Source organism: Primulina tabacum, chromosome 5 (assembly GCF_025594145.1).
Source record: "Primulina tabacum isolate GXHZ01 chromosome 5, ASM2559414v2, whole genome shotgun sequence".
In the NCBI taxonomy this organism is placed as follows: Eukaryota; Viridiplantae; Streptophyta; class Magnoliopsida; order Lamiales; family Gesneriaceae; genus Primulina; species Primulina tabacum.
The window spans coordinates 43,950,817-43,975,456 of record NC_134554.1 but is presented as its reverse complement, the minus strand read 5'-3'; the positions used below and the strand labels follow the sequence as shown (position 1 = coordinate 43,975,456).

The following is a 24,640-nucleotide window of genomic DNA, read 5'->3' as shown; positions in this document are numbered from 1 at the left end:
CTGCTCTTGCTCTCATCTCTGTCAACTGTACATCATTGGCCTGCTCTTTACGGATTTTGTCCGTCAATGTAGCCCGAATGATCAACGCTGAAAAGCGAGCAATGGTTCCTAGTACTACCAAAGTTATCTCTTCTCGTTGCAAGTCTAACAACAACGGTTTCGGGATCATAGAACTCAAAGAAGAACTTGTCTTACGGCTCAATGCATCCGCTACAACATTCGCTTTCCCAGGGTGGTAACTAATCGTCACATCATAATCTTTGACAAGCTCTAACCACCGTCTCTGACGCATATTTAGTTCTTTCTGAGAAAACAAGTACCTTAAACTCTTGTGGTCCGTGAAAATTTCACAATTTTCGCCATATAAATAGTGTCTCCAGATTTTCAAGGCGAATACCATAGCTGCGCTAGTTCCAGATCATGCGTAGGATAGTTTTTCTCGTAGTCCTTCAACTGACAAGAAGCATAGGCTATAACCTTTCCACGTTGCATCAGCAATGCACCGAGGCCCTTCTTCGACGCATCAGTATAAACAACAAAGTCCTCTGAACCACTGGGCAATGCAAGTATCGGAGCTGTCGTCAACCTATCTTTCAACTCTTGAAATCCACTTTGACATTCATTAGACCACTCAAACTTCACAGTCTTCCTCGTCAGATTGGTTAACGGCAGGGCAATCTCGGAAAAATATGAAATAAAACGACGATAATAACCCGCCAAACCAAGAAAACTGCGTACCTCTGATACAGTGGTAGGGATAGGCCACTTCTGTATCGCCTCGATTTTTACTGGATCAACAGCTATACCATCCTTCAAGACAATATGGCCTAAGAAAGAAATCTGCTCCAACCAGAACTCACATTTCTTCAACTTAGCATACAGCCTTTTCTCTCTCAACAACTGAACAACGACTCTGAGGTGCTCTGCATGAAGCTCTCTGGTCTTGGAATAAATCAATATATCATCGATGAAAACAATGACAAAGCTATCCAAATACGTCTTAAACACCCGGTTCATAAGATCCATGAATACTGAAGGAGCATTAGTCAGACCGAACGACATCACAAGAAATTCGTAATGACCATACCTGGTCCGAAAAACCGTCCTAGGGATATCAGACTCCTTAACTTTCAACTTGTAATAGCCAAATCGCAGATCAATCTTTGAAAACACTGTAGCCCCATGCGGTTGATCAAAAAGATCATCTATTCGTGGCAACGGATATTTATTCTTAATCGTCAGTTTGTTAATTTCCCTGTAGTCAATGCACAGCCGCAAAGACCCGTCTTTCTTCTTGACAAAAAGAACCGAAGCTCCCCAAGGCGAAGAACTCGGCCGTATGAAACCTTTATCCAGTAGATCCTGCAACTGCGTCTTCAACTCTGTCATCTCTGTCGGTGCCATTCTGTACGGAGCTTTAGAAATAGGAACCGTCCCGGGGAATAAATCGATCACAAACTCTACATCTCTGTCCGACGGTAAACCCGGCACATCATCCTCAAATACATCAGGGAACTCTCTCACAACATTAATATCATCAATATTCAAATTCATCATTCTATCCATATCCACAATCGAAGCCAAAAACCCATCACAACCTCTACACAACAACTTCTTAGCCTCAAGACATGAAATAAAAGGTAGGACCAGCGAAGTATCTGCACTGGCGAGCATACCTTCCTTATTTTCATCATCTGCAAATTTCACAGTCTTGGCAACGCAATCAATCACTGCACGGTAAGTTGATAGCCAATCCATGCCAAGTATAATATCAAACGCAACCATCGGAATAACAATAAACTCGGCATAAACCACTCGCTCATCAATTTTAACAGAACACGCATACACTGTTAGAGTAGGTGCCCGTCGAGCCAAGTGTTTGCCAAGGGTTCATGTTTAAACTCTATGTATGAACAATCTTTATTTTAATAATATTTGAAATTATTGTTTTGGCATTTCTTTATCTGTATACCCATGCCAGTTGCATAGATAAAGCCCTTGAATATACAAATAGTAGAAAGAATATGAGATGCTCATATGATGAGTATCATGAACTCATATTTGGAATACTGTATATTCTAAACAGTTCCTAGTCGATTCAGCCGCCGCTAAGAAGGATATAGTCCGCTTGAGTTCGAGACTAGTATCTGCGATGTGAGTACCATGTTTCATTGGTAGGGGATATTGTGATGTCCGAGCATGCAGATAGGTGCTCCTTGTAGAGTGCACTGAACAACCCTCCATAAAAGACTTTCCAAGTGGTTCTCACTTATCGAGTAGAAACGTCCTAGTTTATGGTTGTACACCATTGGTTCTTATGACCCGGGACAACATTGAGACTCTTTGTGCTAGCACCACACTTTGACTTGTTTACCGACTCTCAAGGGGTCATCAGGTGGCAAGGTTGGGTGTTCCGTCGAAACAAATAGAAGTCGATGCATTGTAGTCGGGGATTCACCGCTTACCCTCGGGTATGGATATCCTATGTGATATCATGTGTATGTAGTTGAAATCTCTGATCAGAGTATGGTGGCAATTATGAAAGGGGTTTCATAGATTACACCATCGATGCAACTACAACATGACACATAGTATCGATTCATTGACAGCTCTCGATATACCAATGATTGTCGAATTGGTCGGGATATATGAGTTGAAGGGATCGTACTGTACGCTAACCATAATTGAATGGTTCTTGCAGGCACTTTCATTTGATACCTAGGGAATCATGTAAGCGATGCTGCTAGGCGTAACATGATTGGTTGGGTACTATCAGACTTGAGTTCTGACGTTCTTGTTATCAAGGAGTTGATAAATAAGAATGGAGCAATTGGGGTATGCTCAAATAAGGACATGTTTAGTCCGAATCACATGGAGATGTGAACCTACGGCTAGTGGTATCAATGAACCATTGAGGGCCACACAAGTTTTAGCTTTCTAGATCCCGTTGAGAAGTAAATAGTTCAATGTGTTGAACGGCTTATAAAGGAGTTTACAAGCGTAAGGAAAAATAGAAGTATGACTTATATGAGAGAAATGTAACTTTTAATTTGTGGAAGTGTTCCTAAATTAAAAGTTGGCCAAATAAATAATGTATTTGAAAATTGTGATTTTCATAAACATTATTATGGACTAAATTAAATTAATTCAAGTGTTGAATTAATTAAACACTAGTGGACCTAGTAGAGTCCAAATAATTATATTAATTCAAGTGTTGGATTAATTAAATAACATTGGGCCTTGTGGAGCCCAATTAGAAATAATTATTAAACTAGTGAGTTTGAGGAAAATCAAGTAAAGTTTTAAATTGACTCAAATATGTTTGAGACATTTAAATAAAGTCCATGGGCCTTGTAATAGTTACAAGCCCAAGTCACATTGCATGCTTGGGAGGTGAAGAGTTGGGGAATACTTTTTATTAAAAAATTGCATGGCATGCTAAAGGTGGTCTCTCTACTTTTTCAAGAACCAAGAAAAAGTCTTCCCTTCCCTCCTACACACAAAGTTGGCCGAAATTTTTGAGGATAACTCTCCTCATTTTTTTTCTCTCCAATTTTGTTCTTCAATTGTTGGAGAAAAACACTTACTTCTCAAGAGAAAAATGCCCTACATTTTCTAGTGCAAGTGTAAGGTGGATCTTTTAAGTTTGGTGGTGGGCTTGATTTTGAAGAAAGGAGTCTAAGGAGGCTTGTAGATTTTCTTGCCTTTGAAGAGCTTAGTTGCTTGACAACTAAGTTGGTGCCAAACATCAATCTCAAGAGATTGATAGATAAAATTTCATAACACCCTATGAATGTCATAGTTTGTGTTTTGTATATGTTACATGCTAGTACATGAGGTGTTCAAATTTTTATTTAAAATTTCGGTTTTCATGCCTTGAAAACAATTTTGAACTTCCGTTGCGCATTTGAACACCATAAAACCGATCCTCTTTCAAGTGGTATCAGAGCTAAGGGTACTATTTTGTGTAGCATTTACATAATATTATATTGAAGTCGATTTCTAGCCGCATGAGACAACCAAAACAATAAATCAAGGCCTGTTTTTTGGGGTAATCTTGGCAGCAAATTGCTGCCCATTTGGGGCACCTCGGGCTGCCCGAGGTGCTGCCCGAAACGAGCAACAAGGGCTGCCCAAGGGGCTGCCCGAACAGCCCCATGCTTTAAAAAAAAAATTTTTTTTTGCTTGTTGGCTGGAATCCGGCGGCGGCGATGACGACTAGGGTTTCCAAAATTGTTTTGGATTATCAAAGCGTCGTGGGCCTTGAAGTTCTTGGGCTATTAGATGGCTAATATATTTGTGAAATTTAAATGGGCCAAAATGTTTTTGGTGAAAAATGATTTTTTTGGGCCGTTAAGTTTAAATTTACAAATGTTACAAATATTATCTCATAAAATAAATAATTTAAGTTGGACTTTAATTATTTATAGTAAATGGTAATTTACAAGAAATTCAGTTATAAATAAATTAATTAGAAAGTAGATAAAGGTGTTTGTATACTTTGTTAATTTAGTTTATAATCGTGGCGGTTAGTGATTTGATCAAGATATATAATATTGGATCAATTAATTATTATGATAATTAATTGATGGTGTATGATATGTGATATTATGCATGAAGGATGTTCAAAAGCCCAAGCCCAATTTGCTAGGTGTATGCTAGGATATTTTGTGTTGAATGATTGTAATAATTATCAAATTTAAAGTGAGCTTGGTTTATGGACCGTTCCCACCCCCATGAGATGTATCCCTATTTGCCATGGATATTTATTTGTAAATATTATTATATTGGAAGATCAAGATTGGAAGATGGTGGCCTTGGTGATTATGAAGATCGAAGACATGTAAATATTGGAAGCATATGTAATAGTTGCATTTGCATCCCTTGCATTTCCCTAGGATTGAATCTAGGCCCGTGTTTAGCTCACACGGGCCATTAGTTTTGGGGCGATTGATCATCCTTGTTTTGTTTACTGTTTATAATATATGCATGATATGTTATAAATATTGAGTATGTGCGTTATTATTATGATAATAACATAGTTGCATGAATCCGGCAAACATATGATCAAACATGGCGAGCTTTTAAATAAAATTAATGATGAGACCTTTCAAAATTAAAAACCCTCATTTTGAATAAGATTCAAAATTAATATCAAGCCCGAAAAGGGGAATTATAAATTTGTTTATAATTTCCATGTCTTCCATCGACAATGGGTGCATGATGAATGCTGCTCGTGCTCGGGGCTCGGCTCATATTATTGGGGGGGCCCTGGGTGCCGGAAAGCTGTGACATCCATTGACATGGTGATGTGAACTACGTGGAACTCCCATGATTTCGGCTCATATTATTGAGGGAACTCATGGCGACCGTCCATTATGGTTCAACATCGATGGGTAAGGCTTGACACGTAAAGATGAACGACGTCATATTATTGGGTCCTAATCAAACGTGAGACAAAACTTTACGTAGAGGGTTGCATGGTGATGCAATTGAAAACTACCTTTTAGGAATTGTGATTGGCTGATATTATTCGAGATCATAATTTGCTAATTGGACCTTGCGTACCTACTGAGGAAAGGAGTTTCCCGTTTTCACTAGAGGGTAGTGAAAATGTCAAAACAGTGGGAGCGAAAATTTATAAAGTAAAAGTCCATACTTTATATCTTATTAAATATTTTAAAATAGTCATTAATATTTATCTGTTTACTTTTTAGTACAATTTTTGACAATGTCTTTGATTCGCAATCCGCTGTCTGCTATACTCGAAAAACACGTTTTAACCGGACCTAATTACATTACTTGGCTAAGAAACCTGAAAATCGTCTTGAACTCGGAAAAGATTGCATATACACTGACTGAGTCGCCCCCTGTTGAGGCTCCGACTAGCTGCACTCATGAGGAATTGCAGACTTACAAGGATTGGTGTGACCATGACTTGAAAGCCAGGTGTTATATACAGGCTTCTATGAATGATGAGCTGCAGAGGCGTTTTGAGGATACAAAGAATGCTGCTGACATTCATTTGCATCTCAAGGAGCTCTTTGGTTAGCAGACTCGAACTCTGAGGCATGCTACCGTCAAGGAGCTGATCACTTTGCGCATGCGAGATGGGGCCCCGGTCCATGAGCATGGCTTGAAGATGATTGGGCTCGTGGACAAGCTCTTTGGCATGGATCTGGTGTTGCCTTCGGAGTTGATCACCGATGTGTTGCTTTTGTCACTGCCTAGCTCATTTGATCCTTTTGTGGTGAATTTCAATATGAACAAGATGGAGCCGACCCTTGAGGAGTTGGTGAACATGCTTGTGACCTTTGAGTCCACCATCAAGAAAGAGAATTCGGTTCTTTATGTGGGTTCTTCATCTGGTACGAAGACCGATTCACGTGGGAAGGGAAAGAAGCGTTCTTTCCAACGTCCCAAGAAGAACGTGCCCTTGAAGAGGCAGACTCCGAGTCCCGTTGTGACAGCCATACTAGTGAAGGCTGACAAGACTGCTGATATTTGTCATCATTGCATGAAGCCTGGACATTGGAGGCCTAATTGCAGGGAATATCTTGCCCAGAAGAGTTCTGGAAACGGTATGTTCTATATTGAAGTAAACATTTCAATTAACTCTACTTCTTGGGTATTGGATACCGGCTGTGGCTCACATCTCTGTAATGATTTGCAGGTGATGGGAAGAAGTAGGAAGCTCAGGGAAGGTGAGACCTTTTTGAGGATGGGCAATGGAGCAAGGGTTGCTGCCAAGGCTGTAGGAGATGTTTACTTGCTTTTGAACAATGATTTTAAGTTAATTTTGAGAGATGTTTTATTTGTACCAGATTTGGTGAAAAACATTATTTCCATTTCTATGCTTGATAAAGATGGATTTTTTTGTTTATTTAGCAAAGGTGTTTGCAACATTTACAAGAATGAATGTTTTATTGGTACTGGAAAACTTGAAAACGATCTCTACACCTTAAAATACAAAGATATTCCACTAAACAATATCCAAGCAATAACAACAACAAACAAGCGAAAACAAGATACTCTAAATTCGGCACAATTGTGGCATGCTCGATTAGGACATATTTCCCTAAGAAGGATGAACAAGCTAGTGGGAGTGGGCATGTTTGATATGTCTGATATTAATGCTCTCACGACTTGTGAATCCTGTCTAAAAGGAAAGATGACAAAAATTCCCTTTAAGGGCCATGTGGAGCGAGCCAAAGGGTTATTGGATTTGATCCATAACGATGTGTGCGGTCCGCTTAGCATCACCACTAAGCATGGACAGGCCTACTTCATCACCTTTACCGATGACTTTTCGAGGTATGGGTATGTGTATTTGATGAAATACAAGTCTGAAGCCTTTGAAAGGTTCAAAGAATTCAGATGTGAAGTAGAGAAGCAGTTGGGACGAAGCATCAAGACACTTCGATCGGATCGAGGTGGTGAGTACTTGAGTGCCGAGTTCCAAGAGTATCTTAGGGAGAATGGGATTCTCTCGCAGTGGACTCCGCCCGCTACATCACAGTTGAATGGTGTTTCGGAGCGTCGTAACCGGACTTTGATGGACATGGTTCGGTCTATGATGGGGTTCACGGAGTTGCCGCCATCCTTTTGGGGATAAGCGCTTGAGACAGCGGCACTGTTGTTGAACAATTTCCATACAAAGGCAGTTGATAAGACACCATATGAGATATGGATTGGTAAGCCACCCAAATATTATTATCTTAGAATATGGGGGTGCCCTGCTTATGTGAAGCAGGTAGTGGGAGATAAATTGGATAGTCAATCCATTTTATGTTACTTTGTAGGATATCCAAAGAATTCGGTTGGATACTTCTTCTATCATCCCCAAGAAACAAAAGTGTTTGTTTCTAGGAATGCAACCTTTTTGGAAAAGGAATTTCTATTGGATATAAAATGGGAGATGATAGAACTCGAAGAGGTTCGAGAGACACTCACAATTATAGAACCCACACCCGAAGAGCCAAGAGAGGAGATACAAGCTCCTAGAAGATCGGAGAGAGTCTCGAGACCACCTATGAGGTATGGTCTGCTTCTTAAAGAACGCCATGATGAGCCTAACCATGGATGTGATCCAAGGACCTTCAAGGAAGCGTTATCTGATGCCGATTCATCCAAGTGGCTTGAAGCAATGGAATCTGATATGAATTCCATGCATTCGAACCAAGCGTGGAATCTCGTGGATCCACCTGAGTGAATTGTTCCCATAAGGTGTAAATGGATTTACAATAGGAAACTTGGGGCGGATGGGAAGGTATTGACCTTCAAAGCGCGATTGGTAGCAAAAGGATATACTCAAAGACAAGGAGTTGACTTTGAGGAAATCTTTTCTCCAGTTGCAATGTTCAAGTCCATAAGGATATTTCTAGCCATAGCTGAATGGTATGACTATGAGATATGGCATATGGATGTCAAGACATCCTTTATTAATGGGGATATTAAGGAGGAGATTTACATGTCTCAACCTGAAGGGTTTACATCCGTCGGAAGTGAGCATATGGTATGCAAACTTCAAAGATCTATTTATGGTCTAAAGCAGACATCTAGGAGTTGGAACCTTAGATTCGACAGTACAATCAAAGAGTTTGGTTTTACTAAGAATCCTGAGAAACCCTGTGTGTATAAGAAGGTCAGTGGGAGTGCTGTGACATTCCTGGTGCTTTATGTTGATGACATTCTACTCATTGGGAATGATGTAGGAATGTTGCAATCAACTAAGATATGGTTAGCGAGTAAGTTCTCGATGCAGGACTTGGATGAAACATCTTTTGTATTGGGAATACAGATCTATAGAGATAGATCAAGAAGATTGCTTGGTCTCACCCAGTCCACATACATTGATACCATCGTGAAGAGGTTCTCGATGGATGAGTCCAAGAGAGGACATCTACCAATGTGTCATGGCGTGTCCCTATCCAAGTCTATGTCTCCCAAGACTGATGCAGAGATAGAGGCGATGACACGCATTCCGTATGCATCTGCGATTGGTAGCATCATGTATGGGATGGTATCTACACGTCCTGACGTGGCTTTCGCACTAAGTGTAGTGAGTAGATATCAATCGAACCCCGGTCTTCCACATTGGAAAGCTGTGAAAGACATCCTCAAGTATTTGAGAAGGACCAATAAATTGTTCTTGGTCTATGGGGGTGGAGAACTTAAATTGGAAGGCTATACCGACTCTAGCTTCCAAAGCGATATCGATGACTCGAAGTCAACCTCTGGATTTATATTCATGCTCAATGGTGTTGCTGTCTCTTGGAAGAGTTCCAAGCAAGACAGTACAGCGGATTCCACCACTGAGGCAGAATAAATTGTTGCATCAGCTGCAGCAAAGGAGGTTGTTTGGATAAGGAATTTCGTCCAAGAGTTGGGCGTCATTCCTAATGGAGTTGCTTCTGTCCTGGTGTTTTGTGACAACACGGGAGCCATTGCTCAAGCAAAGGAGGGGTCTCATCAGAAGTCCAAACATGTATTGAGAAAGTACCACATCCTCCGAGAGTGTGGAAAGAGGAGATGTCTCGATTGACAAAGTCGGCTCCGCAGATAATGTTGCTTATCCACTAACTAAGCCTTTACCTTGACCATTATTCGAGAAGCATCGCGAATCGATGGGTTTGAAGCATATGTGTAGTTGGCTCTAGTGCAAGTGGGAGATTGTTAGAGTAGGTGCCCGTTGAGCCAAGTGTTGGCCGAGGGTTCATGTTTAAACTCTATGTATGAACAATCTTTATTTTAATAATATTTGAAATTATTGTTTTGGCACTTCTTTATCTGTATACCCATGCTAGTTGCATAGATAAAGCCCTTGAATATACAAATAGTATAAAGAATATAAGATGTTCATATGATGAGTATCATGAAACTCATAATTGGAATACTGTATATTCTAAACAGTTCCTAGTCGATTCAGCCGCCGCTAAGAAGGATATAGGCCGCTCGAGTTCGAGACTAGTATCTGCGATGTGAGTACCATGTGATGTCCGAGCATGCAGATAGGTGCTCCTTGTAGAGTGCACTGAACAACCCTCCATAAAGGACTTTCCAAGTAGTTCTCACTTATCGAGTGGAAACGTCCTAGTTTATGGTTGTACACCATTAGTCCTTATGACCCGGGACAACATTGAGACTCTATGTGCTAGCACCACACTTTGACCTGTTTACCGACTCTCAAGGGGTCATCAGGTGGCAAGGTTGGGTGTTCTGTCGAAACATATAGGTGTCGATGCATTGTAGTCGGGGATTCACCGCTTACCCTCGGGTATGGATATCCTATGTAATATCATGTGTATGTAGTTTGAAATCTCTGATCAGAGTATGGAGGTAATTATGAAAGGGGTTTCATAGATTACACCATCGATGCAACTACAACATGACACATAGTATCAATTCATTGACAGCTCTCGATATACCAATGGTTGTTGAATCGGTTGGGATATATGAGTTGAAGGGACCGTACTGTACGCTAACCATAATTGAACGGTTCTTGCAGGCACTATCATTTGATACCTAGGGAATCATGTAAGCGATGCTGCTAGGCGTTTAACATGATTGGTTGGGTACTATCAGACTTGAGTTCTGACGTTCTTGTTATCAAGGAGTTGATAAGTAGGAATGGAGCAATTGGGGTATTGTTGCAAACGTGGTTGATCAAGAAACAAAAAAAACATGGGAGTCGTTGGAGTTGCCCGAAGGACCTATAACGAGGGGACGTAGCAAGAAGTTTAAAGAAGCACTTCAAGGATTCATGATGAGCTACCAAAAAGGACCTAGAAGTTGGATGTCTAAAATAAAAGAGCTTGGGGAACATGGACACAACAATGGAAGTGTTTGGAATGTTATTCAAGTGTTAAATGACCATGAGGACAGCAGCATGCGCGACCAGCACAGGATCTCGTGCAACCGCGTGCAAATGGGCAGCAGGTGACGCGCACCCGCGCCACATTTTGCGCGGCCGCGCGCATGGCGCGCGCGCCACCGAGCGAGTTCCGGCGCGGCCGCGCGCCGGGTGTTGCATGAAGGCAGTATAGCGCGCGCCCCCGCGCATGATCCGGCGCTACCGCGTGCCCAGGAAAGAAAATAAGGCAGTATGTTGCGCGCCCCAGCGCGAGATCTCGGGCCACCGCGCGCACTTCCGTGTCAAATTTGCTAGTTATCTTATTTAAGCCTTTCACACAACTTTCTTGTTATTTTATTGTATTTATATGCATTGTATCAAGGTTGAACGAAATAATTGAATGATATATCAAAGTTCTTGAGAATTCTCTTAACTTTACAAGGCAAAAACTTTGTCTTAAAAATCAAATCAAACTTATCAAAGATTGCATCTTTGTGGCGTTTGTCGATTTTTTTTCGCTCGGATTGTCAAAACAAGATCTTTGAAGGTTCGTTTGAAATTCAATTGTTTTATCGTTGATATTTGTTGCTAAGTTTTAATAACTTAGAGGTGAATATGACAAACCGTTACTTGTTTCAAAAGATCGGGACAACAAATCGATCCTTGTTTGTTATTGAGTCGAGGGTGCGATTTCGATAATCGTGTTTGCTTCTCATTCGTACGAGGTTTCGCATCATTTGGTATCAGAGCTTTGGCTCATTGAATTCAAGTAAGTTATTGTTGTTGTTGTTATTTTCAGATCTGCCTAAAAATAAAAAAAATATCCGTTCTGTTATCTGATCTGTGTTATCCTTTTGTTTCTATTTTCAGATCTGCTTAAAATCCGTTCTGTTATCAGATCTGTGTTATCCTTTTGTTTCTATTGTCATATCTACCAAAAACAAAAACAAAAATTCGTTCTATTTCAGTTTTGTGTTATCCTTTGTTCGATCTGCGTTATTTCTATCATCCTTTGTTATTTGATAATCCAAAATTCTCGAAAAATTTGTTCTGTGTTATTCTATTGTTCTTGTTTTTGTGCAATCCAAGTGAGACAGTTGCAAGTGTTCACAAGTTGAATCTTGTTAGTTTGATAAAAAAATATATATGTAAAGATTGATCACATCTTTGAAAGAACTATCAAATTCAAGTGAAAAATATTTGAGTGCGAGTGTTATTTCTTTGGAGTGATCGTGAGAATTTGGGTAAGGTAAATCTTTTATTTCTACTAACATTTTCTTGCAGGTACAAAATCTAAAAGTAAAATGGAGAGGGAAGTAGGAGAAAGTTCGAATCAGGGGTTGTCTAAGGTTCAAATGGAGGCGTTATATGGGTATTTTAGTAGAATGATGAGGGCTGAGTTGGATCCTTTATATGAGAGGTTGGATAGGCTTGAGGTTAGCACTAGTGAAAATAAATATAAGCCTAAAGGTTTGGGTACAGTTAAAGAAGAGGATGATTATGATTTGTGTGAAGCCCCAGATTCGACGACTGTCCTCACTGTATCAAGACGAGTCTTTCCAGCGTGCTTATGTCCTCACTCACACGCACCCTGGGAAACTTCCCAGGAGGTCACCCATCCCAAAATTGCTCCACGCTTAACTTGGAAGTTCTTATGTGATGAGCTACCGAAAAGAAGATGCACCTTCGTGATATGAGTAGTACAAATCAAATCTTTTAAGCCCTCTTCAACTGTACAGTCCATTACATTGAACAGTCTCGGAATCCCTCTCATTCCCGTGTGGGTTCGGTTCATTCATGTTCCCTTCACCTAGAAGCCTGCCAGGAGCCGCTCATTGTCCGTGCAACTGATGGCACCGGCGATCACCCCCCGCCCTCTTCGGCCCCGGGCCTCACATGCCCACCAGCTTCCGCTTGGTTCGTCCCCGAACCACACCGTACTAAGAGAGGTCGGCTCTGATACCACTTGTGAAGCCCCAGATTCGACGACTGTCCTCACTGTATCAAGACGAGTCTTTCCAGCGTGCTTATGTCCTCACTCACACGCACCCTGGGAAACTTCCCAGGAGGTCACCCATCCCAAAATTGCCCCAAGTCAAGCACGCTTAACTTTGGAGTTCTTATGTGATGAGCTACCGAAAAGAAGATGCACCTTCGTGATATGAGTAGTACAAATCAAATCTTTTAAGCCCTCTTCAACTGTACAGTCCATTACATTGAACAGTCTCGAAATCCCTCTCATTCCCGTGTGGGTTCGGTTCATTCATGTTCCCTTCACCTAGAAGCCTGCCAGGAGCCGCTCATTGTCCGTGCAACTGATGGCACCGGCGATCACCCCCCGCCCTCTTCGGCCCCGGGCCTCGCAATTTGGGTGTAGAAGAGGAAAGTCAAAATGAGAACTGGGGTAGGAGCGGACGAAGTAGAGGAGGATTTGGTAGAGGAAGAAGAGAAGCCGTACGGGGTAGGTACAATGATGGGAATAAGGAAGATAGTAACATAGGTAGCATTAAAATGAAAATTCCGTCGTTCCATGGTAAGTCAGACCCTGGAGCTTATTTAGAATGGGAAAAGCGAGTTGAATTTGTTTTTGATTGTCACCATTATTCTGAACTCAAAAAGGTTAGGTTGGCCGTGGTTGAATTTGTTGATTATGCACTTATTTGGTGGGATCAATTAGTGACCACTAAAAGAAGATGCAATGAGCGACCTATAGAAACTTGGGCTGAAATGAAGAGCGTAATGAGGAAGAGGTTTGTACCAAATTACTACTATAGAGAAATGTTTAAGAAGTTACAAACCTTGAGACAGGGTGTGAAGAGTGTTGAGGACTACTATAAAGAGTTGGAAGTAGTCATGATTAGAGCAAACATAGATGAGGATAGTGAGGCTACTATGGCTCGTTTTATGTGTGGTTTGAACAGGGAAATTCAAGACCAAGTGGAGCTTAGACATTACTTGGATCTAGATGAAATGGTGCAGATGGAGATAAAAGTGGAGCAACAACTCAAGAGGAGAGGAGTTGGCCGTACCACACAAGCTGGGAATACATCAACACCTTGGCGTTCCAACGTTGTTAAACGTGAAGAAAGCAAGGTAGTGGTCAAGCCCAAAGTTGACATTAAACAGGAGGCGCCTAAGCAGGGAATGCAAGGTAAACCTGAAACTCCTATTAATCGTTCTAGAGATATTAAATGTTTTGGGTGTCAAGGAGTTGGACATATTGCTAGCCAATGTCCCAATAAAAGGGTGATGGTGTTGAATAATTATGGGGAGTATGAATCTCATAGTGAGGGAGATGATGGAGAGGGTGAAGATGAGATGCCTGCATTAGAGGATCCTGATGAGGGATATGAGGCAGTTGTGGGTGAAGCGTTAGTGACTAGGCGTATAATGAATACGCAAGTCAAAGAAGAAGAAACAAACCAAAGGGAAAACTTATTCCATACTAGGTGTTTTGTCAATGGCAAGGTTTGCAATCTTATTATAGATGGAAGAAGTTGTACCAATGTTGCTAGTCTTGAGATAATTGAAAAATTGAGCTTGCCTACTTTGAAACATCCTCAACAATATAAGCTACAGTGGTTGAATGACTGTGCTGAAGTGAAAGTGAACAAACAAGTCTTGGTTGCGTTTTCGATTGGGAAGTATATTGATGAGGTGTTATGTGATGTGGTACCAATGCATGCTTGTCATATTTTGTTAGGGAGACCATGGCAATATGATAGACAAGTGACACATGATGGGTTTAAAAATAGATATTCTTTTGTACTCAAGAAAGAAGCCATTGTTTTACTTCCTTTGTCCCCAAAACAAATAATGGAGGACCAACGAGAAAAGAAAAAAAGGGATGAGGCCGAAAGAAAGAGTGAATTAAAAAGTGAGATGGCCTTTGAAAAAAAAAATGAAATGGCTAAAAACAAAAGTGATAAAAAATCTGAGATAGCCATACAAAAGAAAAATGAGGAAAAAGAAAATGAGAGGAAAGAGGCTAAAAAGAAAATATATATGGCCCAAAAGAGTGATATGAAACAATTGTTGCACACACATGATACACTTGTGTTGATTCTGTACAAAGAGATTCTCTTTAACACAAGTGATATAGCCAGAAATCTTCCGAGCATTGTTGTTTCCCTTTTGCAGGAGTTTGATGATATATTTCCGGAGGAACTACCTCAAGGAATACCACCATTGAGGGGGGATTGAGCACCAAATTGATTTTGTGCCCGGAAGTGCATTGCCAAATCGTCCAGCTTATAGAAGCAATCCGGAGGAGACTAAGGAGCTTCAACGGCTGGTAAGTGAGTTGTTAGATAGGGGTTTTGTGCGTGAGTCCATGTCTCCTTGTGTTGTACCTGTTTTATTAGTTCCTAAGAAAGATGGTTCATGGCGTATGTGTGTGGATTGTAGGGCAATCAATAATATAACCATCAAGTATAGGCATCCCATACCTAGACTAGATGATATGTTAGATGAGTTGCATGGTGCATGTATTTTTAGTAAGATTGATTTAAAAAGTGGTTATCATCAAATTAGAATGGGGGAAGGTGATGAGTGGAAAACGGCATTTAAAACCAAATATGGGTTATATGAGTGGATGGTCATGCCTTTTGGCTTAACTAATGCTCCTAGTACCTTTATGAGGTTGATGAATCATGTTTTGCGTGCTTACATAGGAAAATTTGTTGTGGTTTATTTTGATGATATTCTTGTGTATAGCAAAGATTTGGATGAGCATGTTAAACATTTAAGACTTGTACTGATAACACTTAGGGATGAACAATTATATGCTAATCTTAAGAAATGTGCTTTTTGTACAAGCAAGCTTGTTTTTCTTGGTTTTGTGGTAAGTTCACAGGGGATACAAGTGGATGAAGATAAGGTAAGTGCTATTCGAGATTGGCCAACACCTGCTAATGTTAGTCAAGTTCGAAGCTTTCATGGTCTTGCAAGCTTCTATAGGAGGTTTGTAAAAGATTTTAGCACACTGGCTGCACCGATGACGGCAGTGATTAAGAAGAACGTTCCATTTCATTGGGACGAGGAGCAAGAGAAGTCTTTTAATATTATTAAACAAAAATTAATTAATGCGCCTTTACTTGTTTTGCCTGATTTTTCTAATACTTTTGAAATTGAATATGATGCTTCAGGTGTAGGTATTGGTGGTGTTTTGATGCAAGGAGGACGACCAGTCGCGTACTTTAGTGAGAAACTCAATGGAGCAGCGCTGAACTATCCAACGTATGACAAGGAGTTGTACGCGCTTGTGAGGACTTTGGAGATGTGGCAACACTACTTGAGGCCTAAGGAGTTTGTGATCCATATCGATCATGAGTCTCTAAAGTACCTTAGGGGACAACAGAAACTGAACAAGCGGCATGCCAAGTGGGTGGCATTCATAGGGACATTTCCCTACATAATCAAATACAAACAAGGTAAGGATAATATAGTGGCCGACGCACTATCATGGAGGTACGTACTAATCTCTACCTTGGATTCGAAAATCTTGGGATTTGAGCATGTGAAAGAGTTATATTTGTTGGATGAGGATTTTAAGGAGATATTTGAAACATGTATGCATGGTCCACATGATAAATTTTATTTGCATAATGGATTTTTGTTTAGAGAAGATAGATTGTGCATTCCTAAGTCATCGATTCGTGAATTATTTGTGAGGGGGGCACATGGTGGTGGTTTGATGGGGCACTTTGGTGTGGCTAAAACTTTGAGTTGTTTGCATGAGCATTTTTATTGGCCACATATGAAACGTGATGTTGAACGTGTTTGTGAAAAATGCATTACTTGTAGACAAGCAAAGTCTAGAACACAACCACATGGCTTGTATACACCACTTCCTGTTCCTAGTGAACCTTGGATTGATATTTCTATGGATTTTGTTTTAGGTTTGCCGAGGACTAAGAAGGGGAGAGTTCGATATTTGTTGTTGTTGATAGATTTTCTAAGATGGCACATTTTATTGCTTGTAAAAAAACTGATGATGCATCAAACATTGCGGATTCGTTCTTTAAGGAAGTCGTTAGGTTGCATGGTATGCCTAGGACAATTGTAACTGACCGTGATGTTAAATTTTTGTGTTACTTTTGGAAAACTTTGTGGGCTAAACTTGGCACTAAACTGATGTTTTCTACTACATGTCATCCACAAACGGATGGACAAACGGAAGTTGTTAATAGAACTCTAGGAACACTTTTGCGTGCTATACTCAAAAAGAACTTGAAAAATTGGGAAGAATGTTTGTCATTTGTTGAGTTTTCTTATAACCGTAGCGTGCATTCTACTACGAATTATTCACCATTTGAGATTATTTATGATATTAATCCTTTAACTCCTTTGGATTTGATGTCTTTGCCTGTGAGTGAAAGGTTGAACATGGATGGCAAAAAGAAAGCTGAATTCGTTAAAAGTTTGCATGAGGAGGTCAAGGATAACATCGAGAAGAAGAATTTACAATACACGAAGCAAGCCAATAAGGGGAGGAAAAAGATGTTTTTGAAAAGGGAGATTGGGTGTGGTTGCACTTGAGGAAGGAAAGATTTCCAGAAAAACGACGTTCGAAGCTCTTACCTAGGGGTGATGGACCATTTCAAGTGATTGAAAAGATCAATGACAATGCCTACAAATTAGATCTACCACACGTGAGTACAATGTTAGTGCTACTTTTAATGTTTGTGATCTTTCCTTGTTTGATGTAGGAGATGATCAAGATTTGAGGACAAATCCTTTTCAAGAAGGGGAGAATGATGCAAACGTGGTTGATCAAGTACAAAAAAAAAACATGGGAGTCATTGGAGTTGCCCGAAGGACCTATAACGAGGGGACGTAGCAAGAAGTTTAAAGAAGCACTTCAAGGATTCATGATGAGCTACCAAAAAGGACCTACAAGTTGGATGTTTAAAATAAAAGAGCTTGGGAAACATGGACACAACAATGGAAGTGTTTGGAATGTTATTCAAGTGTTAAATGACCATGAGGACAGCAGCATGCGCGCACCAGCACAGGATCTCGTGCAACCGCGCGCAAATGGGTAGCAGGTGACGCGCACCCGCGCCACATTTTGCGCGGCCGCGCGGATGGCGCGCGCGCCGGGTGTTGCATGAAGGCAGTATAGCGCGCGCCCCCGCGCATGATCCGGCGCTACCGCGCGCCCAAGGAAGAAAATAAGGCAGTATGCTGCGCGCCACTGCGCGCACTTCCGTGTCAAATTTGCTAGTTATCTTATTTAAGCTTTTCACACAACTTTCTTGTTAATTTTATTGTATTTATATGCATTGTATCAAGGTTGAACGAAATAATTGAATGATATATCAAAGTTCTTGAGAATTCTCTCAACTTTACAAGGCAAAAACTTTGTCTTAAAAATCAAATCAAACTTATCAAAGATTGCATCTTTGTGGCGTTTGTCGATTGTTTTTCGCTCGGATTGTCAAAACAAGATCTTTGAAGGTTCATTTGAAATTCAATTGTTTTATCGTTGATATTTGTTGCTAAGTTTTAATAACTTAGAGGTGAATATCACAAACCGTTACTTGTTTCAAAAGATCGGGACAACAAATCTATCCTTGTTTGTTATTGAGTCGAGGGTGCGATTTCGATAATCGTGTTTGCTTCTCATTCGTACCAGGTTTCGCATCAGGTATGCTCAAATAAGGACATGTTTAGTCCGAATCACATGGAGATGTGAACCCACGGCTAGTGGTATCAATGAACCATTGAGGGCCACACAAGTACTAGTTTTCTAGATCTCGTTGAGAAGTAAAATAGTTCAATGTGTTGAACGGCTTATAAAGGAGTTTATAAGCGTAAGGAAAAATAGAAGTATGACTTCTATGAGAGAAATGTAATTTTTAATTTGTGGAAGTGTTCCTTAATTAAAAGTTGGCCAAATAAATAATGTATTTGAAAATTGTGATTTTCATAAACATTATTATGGACTAAATTAAATTAATTCAAGTGTTTAATTAATTAAACACTAGTGGACCTAGTAGAGTCCAAATAATTATATTAATTCAAGTGTTTGATTAATTAAATAACATTGGGCCTTGTGGAGCCGAATTAGAAATAATTATTAAACTAATGGGCTTGAGTAAAATCAAGTAAAGATTTAAATAGACTAAAATGTGTTTGACACATTTAAATAAAGTACATGGGCCTTGTAATTGTTACAAGCCTAAGTCACATTGCATGCTAGGGAGGTGAAGAGTTGGGGAATGCTTTTTATTAAAAAATTGCATGGCATGCTAAAGATGGTCTCTCTACTTTTCAAGGACCAAGAAAAAGTCTTTCATTCCCTCCTACACACATAGTTGGCCGAAATTTTTGAGGATAACTCTCCTCATTTTTTTTCTCTTCAATTTTGTTCTTCAATTGTTGAAGAAAACACTTACTTCTCAAGAGAAAAATGCCCTACATTTTCTAGTGCAAGTGTAAGGTGGAATTTTTAAGTTTGGTGGTGGGCTTGATTTTGAAGAAAGGAGTCCAATGAGGCTTGTAGATTGTCTTGCCTTTGAAGAGCTTAGTTGCTTGACAACTAAGTTGGTGCCAAACATCAATCTCAAGAGATTGATAGGTAAAATTTCATAACATCCTATGAATGTCATAGTTTGTGTTTTGTATATGTTACATGCTAGCACATGAGGTGTTCAAATTTTTCTTTAAAATTTCGGTTTTCATGCCTTGAAAACAATTTTGAACTTCCGTTGCGCATTTGAATACCATAAAACCGATCCTCTTTCATACACAATAGACGTCGGGCATAACACATCCACATAAGGCAATACAACATTAAACTGGAGGGGAAGAATAGAAGGAACTAAACCCAAAGATCTCAAAAATAGTTCAGACATAAAAGAATGAGTAGCACCTATATCAATCAATGTCGTAGCTACTCTGCCTGAAATTAAAATAGTGCTAGAAATCACAGAAGAATCATGGTTTATACCTTCCTTCGTCATGGTGAAGATGCGACCCTGCACCTTCTCTTTACTCGATCCTCTTGGACAGTTCTTGGCGATATGGCCTGCAGTGCCACATCGGTAGCAAGTGTGAGTACCAAATCTGCACTCTCCCCTATGATGCCTACTACACTTGGGACACAACGGCTTCTCAGGATCAAATGGAACTGTCGGTGCTTTAGAACTCGGCTCTATCTTGCCTTTCCCCTTGAAATTGCCTCTCCCTCATTGGCTCGAACCTTGACCTCTTTGAGCAATAGCATGTTGCCTCGCCTGTCTCTCTCTAGCGTTATTTTTCTCATCTTGCTCGGCTAGCAAAGCCTTAGCCACAATCTCTTTAAATGTCACCGCCTTAGACATATTGATGTCCCTCTTGATTTCTGCTCGAAGTCCTCTAATGAAATGAGCACCCTTGTCTTTGTCATTGGAGGCAATATATGGGACAAACAAACATCCTTCCTCAAACTTCAAAATGTACTCGTCAACATTCATACTTCCTTGATGAAGCTCTAAAAACTCAGTCACCTTCCGAGCTCGAAGTGCATCCGGGAAATACTTGTCGTAGAAAAGATCCGTAAAATCTTGCCACTTCAATGCCGGAATATCAAAACTTACCTTGGTAGCATTCCACCAAATACGTGCAGCTTTAACTAGCATGAATACTGCACAACCAACTCTGTCCTTGTCTTCATACCTGAGATGATCAAATATCGCCTCAAGTGCTAAATCCACTCTACAGCCACCAAAGGATCAGTGCTTCCTGCAAACTCAGGCGGATCCTTCCTCTTAAAAGCAGTAAAGATTCCATCAGTCCCAACCGCTTGAACCACTTGGCCTCTCCCTTGTCCTCTACCTTGACCTGTACCTTGCAAACGGAGCAACTGCTGAATCTGTTCACTGTGAACCTTGGCTTGCTCTTTCAGTAATTTGCCGATCTCGTCGACAACTCTAGATGAGGAGCTATCCTCACCCTCTGAAGCCTTTCTCTTAGGAGGCATTAACTCCTACAATGTGCTCACATAATACATATCAACCAATACAAATAATAAATGTAGAAGAAGACATACACGGACTGTTGAAAGTAGACAAAATCATATGCATTGGTCCGAAGAACGTTGCTCTGATACCACTAAATGTAACACCTCTGACCGATTTCTAAAATAACAGCGGAATTTTTCTAAAATTTATTTGAAGGGAGGAAGGATTTAAAATTTCTTGACATAAACACATTTTCAATATAAACAATCAAAAGTATAAACATGATCAAATAAGTGTTGCATCAAAATACAAAATATCATTTTGATCATGTCCAACAATGCTAACAAAATAGCCTTCTTCCTTCCATCTTCTATGCATATGACCTCAGCTCCAATCAACGTCCTGGCCCATCACTCTTATCTGCATCACATGAAATAACTGAAATGAGTATAAAACTCAGCAAGTGAAACTCTTACATAACAATGTATACATATCATACTCTGTAAAACATGGCTTTGAAATCATTAAATATCATTTAACTCTTTAAACATGAATAATATAGTAGAACATTAACATAACGATGGTATTACTCCTTTCTCTGATAGATTGATATTTCAATAGTATCTCTGTCTCTGTACCTATATCCCATCGATATAAATCGATTACTCTGTTGGGATGTAAGCCTATGGTCGTTGATCAACTAATTGCATGCAATATCTGAATATCTCTATATCAATCCAATAAATCAATTTGAACTCTCTCTTGGACATTAAAACAAACACTTTGCATACTCTTTCCTTTGCATTCCTTTTTACATAATTGAGACATAAAAATGCCTCTCATATACAACAAAGTATGTTCTATACATAAGATGAATCAAATGGAAGGGAATAGCGTGTTAAAACCATTGAAATACAATACATATACTTCATGTGAGCACAAGGAATGAATTCCACTTGCAACCACTAGAAAGCTTGAATCTAATCTCTTGGTACAAAACCTACAACAATAAACCATGTATTGCACCATCAACAACCCAATAATCAAACAACCATACCATAAAACCCATAAAACCAACACAATAATGAATCCCATAATTTCTCCAACACCATAATCCAAGAATAACTAAACCACAAGCTTACCTTAGCTCCTTGAACCCACAATGATCTTGTTCTCACTTCAAATACCCAACAAGAAGCTTGAATCAAAGGAAGGAAAGAAAGAAATTGAGAATCCTAGGTCTCCCTTGAGATGAATAACCGAGAAGAATGGGTGGAAATGAGTGAAAATGAGGCAAACTCTTGTATTTAATCACTTAAATCTCGAAAACATGACTTTACTGTTCACGATCGCGTGTGCGCTACAGTTCATACCGCGGGTGCGCTAAGCAATCTGTACTACTTCCGAAAATCCAAAGGCGACGACCGCGGGTGCGCTGCTCAACAGACCGCGGGTGCGCTGAAGGTTCTGCCCAAACACCGCAGGTGCGGTCTCTTTTCCAGTGCGGGTGCACTGACTCTTCTGTCCAATCACCACGGGTGCACTCTCCTTTGTAGCCAACAATATACTCTTTGCAACTAAATCGAATCGCAACGTCGCTTCTCCTCATAATTAGGCAACACTATCAACAAGAAAGTTGCACCACTATGTCTTATCTAACAACTACAATTGGCCTCATACCAATTGGCTCAACATACAAATGATAATGAATTAAATCACAACGACGCTACACTATGACTACACACCATCTATAATCAACAATACCATAAATCATAAATCCAAATTCTTAACATCTAAACTATACGTAAAATTAACCAAATAGTCCATAAACATAAGAAATCTTAAACCGTACCGTTCACCAAGCTTGAATATTACAAATTATAAAGGGAAGAGAATCACGGATTCTTTATAACTAACAAAAAATACCACGGAGTGAAGAAAAATAAAGAGCTGCGCAAGAAGAATGCCGAAAACTTGAGCTGAAGGACTGATGAATTCACCAAATACTCGGTGCAATTTTATTACATAATTTTCAAAATTTTTTTGTATATAACCACACAAATTAATTTGACAATAAAAATTAATATAATTTACTTATATTAAACTTTTAAGTAAGTTATTTCAAAATATATAGTTGGATAAAAATATTTTAATTAGAATTATCAATTTCTTATATTACTTTGCATTAACATAAACATTTTTATAATATTACATAAATTATATTAAAGTGCCCAAAGTTATAGAGTAACTAAACACTATTTCATATATAAATTTTTTAAAAAAACATAACAAAATACTTTATAATTTCATTAGTATTAAGTACAATAATATTAACTCATTCTTATATTAAAAATATTAACCTTGAAATATTTCAAAAATCACAATATCATATTTATTATTTTTTTAATATTCCAACTATTTTTTAATATCGCGATTAATATTAAAAATATAATATTTAACTAAATTATACTTAATCATGTAATGTTAATGAACAAAATTATAATTACATTAATATAATATAAATAATACAAACAAAATATTAAAAAAATTAATTAAATTACCTTCTCCGACGTAATTATACGGAACTTGTAACAATATCAACGAACGGTGCTAATATCTTAAATAAATGACAAGTATTATCAAAAAAATTACACAAAACAAAATATTAATTCTTAATATATAATTATAATATTATCAACGAAATTAAACATTACCTCTTTATATATCTTCAAATGAAAAGGATGATAAAATCAACAAATAATATTAATACAAGATCGAATTAGAAAAGATGGATTTTGCGCATATGAATCGGATGAATGCGAGAATGATTACCAAGAAGAAATATTTTCGGATTAAATGAAAGGAGGAAAGGGTACGATTTGAAGGAGAGGAGCATTTGTATTTAAAGTGGGAAAAACACAGAGTGGACACGGATTCAAAGAATCCGTGACAGTCTGTCACGGATTCTTTGAATCCGTGCCCCACTCCCTTTTCTTTTTTTTATTTTTTTTATTTTTTTAAAATATGTCTTAATCCGGTGCAGTGAAGTGCGCATTGTACTAGTTTTGTAAATCTTTTCATTTTAAAACATATTTATAATGATTTTTTTAATTTATAATATTTTTAAAAAAAGCCCTAAAACAATGCCCAAAATTTCCTTTTTTATAGTAGAATAATTCTTTTGGGTGTCGTTCCGATGGTCTGATGTAAAGATTATTTCAAACTTATGTTTGTCTATATTGATGATGTTTTAATTGCATCTAAAAATCTAGAGGAACATATCAAGCATTTAGAAATCTTTTCTAATTTTTGCAAAAAAGAAGGACTGGTTCTATCAAAAAAGAAAGCAGTCATTGCCACAAGAAATATAGAATTCCTCGGAATAGAAATCGATGAGTCAGGAATAATTTTGCAGGATCATATAATAGAAAAAAAGCAAAATTTTCCAAACGAGTTAAAAGAAAAGAAACAACTTCGGAGTTTTCTAGGAGTTGTTAATTTTGCTGGGATGTTTATTAAAAAGCTAGCAAAACATAGGAAACTGTTCAGTCCATTGCTGAAAAAAGATGCAAAATTTATATGGACGAAAGAACAAACACAAGGACTTAGTCAACTAAAGGAGATTTGTAAAAATCTTCCGAAAATGGCTATTCCTCGGGATGAAGATGATATGGTATTATATACAGATGCTACTGATCATTGGTGGGCGGCAGTGTTAACCAATCTCACACCAGAGTGAGATCAGCCATGCAGATATTGTTGTGGACTTTTCTCGGATGCAGAAGTCATAAGATGGCATATCAACGAAAAAGAATTCTATACAGTAAAAAGAACTTTTGAA

The 24,640-nt window shown here is 39.0% G+C and overlaps 1 long non-coding RNA gene across 1 annotated transcript in view; it reads right to left on the bottom strand.

The window, feature by feature from the left end:
- Window positions 1–23,611, bottom strand: part of LOC142545058 (uncharacterized) — a 36,677-nt gene extending 13,066 nt beyond the window's left edge. The window contains exons 1-2 of the long non-coding RNA XR_012820211.1: window positions 23,514–23,611; window positions 23,361–23,416 (exon numbers count right to left, since the gene is read on the bottom strand). This is a non-coding gene — a long non-coding RNA (uncharacterized LOC142545058). The remainder of the gene's footprint in view (window positions 1–23,360; window positions 23,417–23,513) is intronic.
- Window positions 23,612–24,640: the final 1,029 nt, after the last annotated feature.